This window comes from Vespa mandarinia, chromosome 20 (assembly GCF_050613455.1).
Source record: "Vespa mandarinia isolate Hongniang chromosome 20, ASM5061345v1, whole genome shotgun sequence".
In the NCBI taxonomy this organism is placed as follows: Eukaryota; Metazoa; Arthropoda; class Insecta; order Hymenoptera; family Vespidae; genus Vespa; species Vespa mandarinia.
In genome coordinates this window covers 2795001-2802500 of record NC_140829.1, presented here as the reverse complement: position 1 = coordinate 2802500, position 7500 = coordinate 2795001, and the positions used below count along the sequence as shown (strand labels likewise).

The window sequence follows — 7500 nt, the reverse complement described above, 5'->3', positions numbered from 1 at the left end:
TTCCTTTGATCTCGACGTACCCATACAGTAGGTAATATACGAGCTACCAATATATATATACACACACACACACACACACACACACACACACACACATATATATATATAGTCATCTATTTGAAATATAGTTACGAATAGCTGCAAGAGAATACATGGATCTTCGTACAATATCAAATTTATGCTACATATAGTTTCCATTTAAGAGATATATCTATATAAAGTTAATATATATATATATATGTATGTATGTGTGTGTGTGTGTGTGTGTGTGTGTGTGTGTGTAGCTTTGTCACCGTTTTTGTCTCTTTCTTTTTCCTATATAAATCAGTATGTATTCGAAAACGAAGGATGCAGTGATAATTTCTAAAATAACTCGCATATCTAAGAAATATAATTCCTTTTTTCTTTTTTTTTTTTTTTTTTTTATCATTCACACATTCTTTATCACTTGATCGTCACGTTTTTCTCTTTATCACCGTATATATATACTTATATCGATTTTTCGCAACATATTAAAACTCAACATCGTATTAATAGAATTTGTTCGTCGTTCTTCGTGAATTTAAACGAGTGTACAGTGTCCTTTCTCGATCAAAAATTGTTCCTTTGGAAGAATTTCTTTTTGATAATAAAAAAGAAAAAGCGAACAAAAATATAATAAGAATTCGATACTACGTTCGGATAATACGGATATGCCAGAAATAAGTAAATAAAAAAAAAAAAAAAAAAAAAACGTATGTCGGTATTGATGAATTTCTACGAGAAAAATAAAAACAAGATATAAAAGAAGAAATAAAAACAAAACAAAACAAAACAAAACAAACAAACAAACAAATAAATATATAAATAATATGAATATTTTCCATAAGAATAGGATGAGTCAATAGAAAATATTAGACAAATCTCATTGTGGTTAGCTATCGAAATCAGCTATTCTTTTATATATATATATATATGTACATAGGTTAAAAATCTATATATGAAAGTGTTTATATGTACATATATAGACTGTGTACCATATGGAACATATGGGGAATTTGGTCCGCATACGGTGGCAAACATTATATAGCCATAAGTAGAGAGTTATTCATCTCGACGTTACACACCAATAGAGAAATCCTGTGTTTTCGATTGGTTCACCCGGCTGACCAATATCCAACCCTTTTCCCTTAAATCGTTTGTTGGCTTATATCCCCTCGAGCCACGAGACACATACACATACATATATATATACATATGTATATATATATATGTGTGTTTGTTTGTTTATGTGTATATATATATATATATGTGTGTGTGTGTTTATAGACATATTAATGCGATTGAGTGCGAGTTAATTCCAATGTGCAACTGTCCATGTTTCCCACAATGTATATACGAATAGCATATTTATATATATATACATATATATATGTGTATATGTGTATGTGTGTGTTTGTGTGTATGTGTGTTCATTTGTGTAGATATATATATATATTTATATTTATATTTATATTTATATATCTTTATATACATATGTATTTGTATTAAATCTTACTAGTTTATTCACACGTTAATATGATCCACAACTTTATATATATATATATATTTATTTATTTATTTATTTTTAAAGGGGAGAGAGAGAGAGAGAGAACATAAAACTTTAATCTAAATTTTTAAAAGCAACGATCGATTAGATATACATATATATATTCATTATTAGATACGACACACGACATAAAAATATATCTATGTTTATATATATATATATATATATATATATATATATATAGCTATGTAATCCGTAATCCGTATCGAACGAACGATTTAAGAGAGATGAAAAGGCCATGAACATTCGAACCGATACTAATCGATTTCCCAATAGTCTTTATCCTCGAAAATCTAGTAACGTAACCAATCGTACTATTCGACAATGAAATGCTCCAAACTAACTAGGCATCCGGATACCAGACACGCATGTCGTCCTGGCTAATTTCAATTAGAGATAATTGATTGCTCTACACCCATTGATTTTAGCCGTTACGTTAACGTAGATGACTCGGTCCACGTTGATGGCCCATTTCGTTGAAAAGTGAGAGATGGGTGATCCTGCACTCACTATATCTCTCTTACAACGATATATATATATATATATATATATATATATATATATACCATCGTATTCTATCGAGAGAGAGAGAGAGAGAGAGAGAGAGAAAGACCCTATAAAAGGAGAAAATTTAATCGATTGCGGTTACGCCCATGTTACCCTTTTCCAACAGTCAACCCATAGTGAAGAAATGATTAACAGTTACAAATCATCATCGATCATTAAAGAGGGGATTGATATCACCCTGAAGCGTAGAAAGAGAAATAAACGTAACTTTATCGAATCTTTTTCAAAAATAATTATTTACTGAATGAATATACATACGTGTATATATATATATATATATATATATATATATATATATTTCTTTTTTTGTTTGCTTTTCGAGATGTAAAAATGTAAACGTTCAATTTCGTCGTTCAAATTTCTCTCTTTGTTTTTTTTTTTATTTCATTTTTCTTTCTTTTATTTTCTCTTTTTCTTTTTCTTTTTATTTTATTTTTTTTTTTTTCTTTTAAAGTCAAAGAAACTTTTATACAAAATGGCGTAAAGTCATTCGTTACGTTTCAAAGACATATAATCTTCAACATCGTGAAACATTAATTGCCTCGGTCCGCCATTATAGTGAAATATTATGAAACGTCTAAAAGCTGAATGGAAATGTAGAAATGTATTTCCCCCCCCTCTCCCACCACCAGTCCCCTCTCGAGAGAGAGACTCAATCATCGTACACGGAATTATAGAGATTTGAAATTTTCATTTATAATAGAAATAATTTGGCGAAATTTGCAAGTGGACAAATTTGTTTATTTTTACTCCGAAGAAAAATGGGAAGAAAACGAAAAAAGAAAAGAAAAGAAAAGAAAAGAAGAAAAAAGAAAAGAAAAGAAAAAATTGGTAATGAAAATCCAAAGGAAAGATACGACTTCGAGTGATTATAAAAAATACAAAATTAGATAAGAGAGATGATAAAGAACGAAGAAAAGGTAATGAAGAGAGAGAAAGAAAGAAAGAAAGAAAGAAAAAAAAAAGAAAAAAAGAAACGTCGCACGGCCAAAATTGCGATATATATTGCGAATATTTACAACGGAAAATTTTCAATTTGCCAAATTTCGAAAGAAAAATTGAATAGATAACGAGATAAAATAACATACATAATTTTGTGATAATTATAAAAGAGGAAAAACTATTATTAACACATTTTTTTATTATATACGTCAAATTCTTTTTTTCAAAATTTCAATATTTAAAAACCTACCTCCGACAAAATCTATTCTGAGAGGTTGAATAAAAATGAAAAAAAAAAAAAAAAAAAAAAGAGTACAACTTACGTTACGAAGTTTCGATCTTAGAAATTTCATTTCAGTGATCGAAGTCCTATTATATTGTAAGGGTTAAAGATAATAAAATGGCGCGAATAAATAAAAACGAAGATATATATATATATATATATCGAAGTATATAAGCTTTCGTTGTGCCTTAGGCAACTTGAAAAGATCTTAACGAAGTTAAGTTCGTAACGAAAAGAAACGCCCTCCTTATAATTTCTTGTTTCCTTTCTATAAACACTCGCTTTCGAGCAAGAAAATGTGCCCGAGGCCTATAAGGAAGTAACAAAAAGGCTGCCGGATATAGGAAATCGTATATATATATATATGTGTGTGTGTTTATTTGTATGTGCCTGTGTGTGTTTATATATAAGTAAGAGAGAGAGAGAGAGAGAAAAGAAATTTGCCTTCAGGCATAACGACGACTGTCTTTCTCCTTTTTTCTCTATTATACTCTCTCTTTCTTAATTTCATTTAAAATGAAGGATTGAAGGGTACTAGGGATTGGGGTGGGTGTAGGGGATGGGGGATGTGAAGGAGGGATTAAATCGACGACTCTAATGGTTATAAAAGATCGAATTTTTTTTTTTTTATTTTTTTATTTTTTTTTTATTTTTTAATGCGACAGTGAATTCTGCATAAAAGAAAAAAAAGAAAAAAAAAAAAAAAAGAAAAAAGAAATACATCGAACGATTCGTATAGTAATTCATGAAAAATTTATTCAACAGTAAACGCTACTTAATATTTTATTTTTTTTAACTTTGCATTTTGATTTCATTCTTTCTTAAATATGATTAAAAAAAAAAAAAAAGAAAGAAAAAAATGACAAGAATATTGTACAAAGTTTATGAGTAATATTTTTTTTCTTCCACTTTTTCTTTTTTTTTTTTTTGGTTTTTACAAACACACACGTACGTATCTGTTATTAATTTTATTATTATTATTATTATTATTATTATTATTAAATTACATTTTGTTCCCTAATTAACATTTACTTTATACGCTTGTATAATTAATACGTAAAGACCGTCCCGTCCTTTATTATCACCGACGAAAATTTTTTCGTCGTTAACGAGGATAGCGAAGTGATGTAAAGGGGGGATGAAAGGGGGGGGGGTTGATGAGAAGAAAAGAAGGATAGAAAATTTCGTTAGATCTTTTTTGGGTTTAATCAAGGTCATAATGAAATGCCAATGGAAAAAAAAAAAAAAAAAAAAAAATATATATGTTCGAGTTAAACGAAGCGTTTTTTTTTTCTCTACGAAATAACTCAAAAATCTTCTGATCGTTAAACTGTGCACTAATTAATCCCATGTCCTTGAACAATAATCATCAATTAAAACATCTCCCCTTATCTTTCTCTTTAAATTTTCTATTTTCAATTCACGTTTTCGAATGGATCATTCATAATTTTTTTATTGATCGATTTTAAATGATTCAATCGGATGTCACGGACAAATGAATGATCTTAATACGATCCCTATTGAAATAAAATATTCAATTCGTTGAAAATTAATTCTTGTTATTATCATGAAGGTAAATATCAATGTCCCTTTGAATATATCGTCATTGTAATTGTTCAAGGACAATCAGAATTGAACGATCGATATTATAAAATTCATTGATCAATTTCTTTTTTTCTCTTTTCTATTTTTCCTTTCCGTTCGTTAATTTCCTTTAAACCCTTTTTCGTTCGTTAATTTCGTAAATTTTCAAAATTGTAACTACTTGAAACACCGACGGCCATATCATATCGTACGATTGATTTTGCGATTGATAAAATTTTATTGAAACGCATTCAATGGCCCAATATATCTCGATTGAAATATCGATGAATAGTTATAATGTAGATACTCGTTGAATTTCTATTATTATACTCTACTATTTTTGTTATTGTTAAAATATCGATTTTACATTGTTCGCAAAAGTTTTTATTCGAACTTTGAAAAACATATAAAAGAATAAAGGATATTTCCTTTTCTCAATTATTAAATCAAAGATTCCTCGTTACATCGTAATCGATTATTTACGTAACTTTTTTTTTTTTTTAATAAAACCATAAAGAAAAATATTAAAAAAGAAAAAAAAAATTTTTTTATATCATTTCTTTTTTATATTTGTAAATATTTCCTTATAATATATACGTTTATATATTAATGTCGATAATATTTATATTTTAATCATTTCTATTTATAATATTAATACTTTAATATTTATAACATTTTTTTTTAATATTTTTAATCGTCTCACTTTTATTATTATTATTATTATTATTATTATTATTATTGTTATTATTATTATTTCCATTTTACAAATGTATACAATTGACGATATATTTAAATATATAGATATCTTTATATATATATATATATATATATATATATATATTTATTTATTTATATACATATATATAAAACATCATAAGCGAATAAGATCATACGAAATATATAAGAATCATAGTAAATGATATTGGCCTACATTAATATATACTTTTTAATTAGAACAAATGCGTATTTTATACGGCATACATAATCACGATCATTATCGAGATATATCAATCTATCTCTGGATATAAAGAAGATTGATGTAATTAAAAAAAAAAAAAAAAAAAAAAAAAAAAACAAAAAAAAAAGAAAGAAAAAAAAGAAGAATGAAAGAAAAAAAATACCTCCTTTAATAAAGTCTAGTGCGTCGGTGGTATTGCGTTTAGGTATGTAAGAGAGAAAAGAGGAAAGCTCATTCGCGTCTAACCGGAGCTTTTTGTTTACCAAGCTCTTAAGAAGAATTCTCATTGAGTTTTTATGTCTGTATGCAGTATTCCTTTCTGCAGTTACGTTTCCTTTATAAATATCGTCTATAATATTCCGTATTACAATTAAAAGATCTTTATCTGCTTTCTTTCTTTTCTTTTTTTTTTCATTCTTTCTTTCCTCCCATCCCCTTCCTTCACATTTATACGCTTAATACCATGAATCTTTACGCTTGTATTGCGTTACACGTTCATACCTCGATTTCTTTTTCTTCTTTTAATTTTTTTGCCCATTCCTTTCTTTTGTTTTCTTTTTTTTTCTTTTTCTTTTTTTTTTTTTTTTTTTTTTTAATGTCTACATCAACGTTACACGAATGAGAAACGATGATTTCGGTTAATTAAACTCACGATAAGGACGGTTTATTATTAAAAATATTTTCAACCCCTTTGTCGAGAGGCCACATTTAAATTCTGAAAAAGTCAAGTAGAAAAGTAATGCAATAAAAAAAAAAGAAAAAAAGAAAAAAAAAAGGAAAGGAAATAAGAAAAAAAGAAAGTTAAAAGTATAATAATGCAATAATGAGTAAATAATAATGCGCAACAATAAATAAATAAATAAATAAAATTAATTTTAACTTCGTTATTTCGATATCTCTTATTACGACTCTGTCTCGAATATATTTCAATAACATGATTATAATAATAATAATAATAATAATAATAATATTAATATATAAATTATAATAATGCAATAATAATTCTGTTAAAAATACATAAACAAATACAATAAAATATATATCAGATAAAATTGAAAGATCATTAGTTCAAGCTAATGAAAATATTTCAAAATCAATTACGTTCCAATAGGGAACTGTGTGTCTACGTCATTAACCCTATTATTTTTTAACAAAAAAAAAAAAGAAAAAAATAAAAAAAAAAAAAAAAACGAAAAAAAAAAAAGTCCACAAAACGTCAGAAACATTATTTACACGCGTATATAGTAAAAAGTTTGTTTTCGTCCTTTATAATGCAATATAAATCGATATTAAATGTCGCATAATGACATCGCAAAATGTCATTCGTAGAACGTAGAAATGTAAGTGGTTGGAAATTTACTGGAGTAAAGTTAAAGACTCTTAGTCGCGTTGAATGTTTGGGAAAGTTGAGTAGACGTAATGTGGGAAAAGGTGTGGGGAAGGGGAGAGGGGGGAGGAGGGAGGGAATGGGTGTTAAGTGGGGAGAATGGGTGATGGTGAGGAAAAGAGATAAGAGGTTAGAGGTAAGAGATAAGATGACAAAAGAGAGAACGAGTGCGAACTACGACTTTTAGCCAA

At 27.3% G+C, this 7500-nt stretch overlaps 1 protein-coding gene across 16 annotated transcripts in view; it reads left to right on the top strand.

Moving 5' to 3' along the window:
* Positions 1-7500, top strand: part of Fas1 (fasciclin 1 Fas1 domain-containing) — a 363149-nt gene that overhangs the window by 283610 nt on the left and 72039 nt on the right. The window lies entirely within an intron of this gene.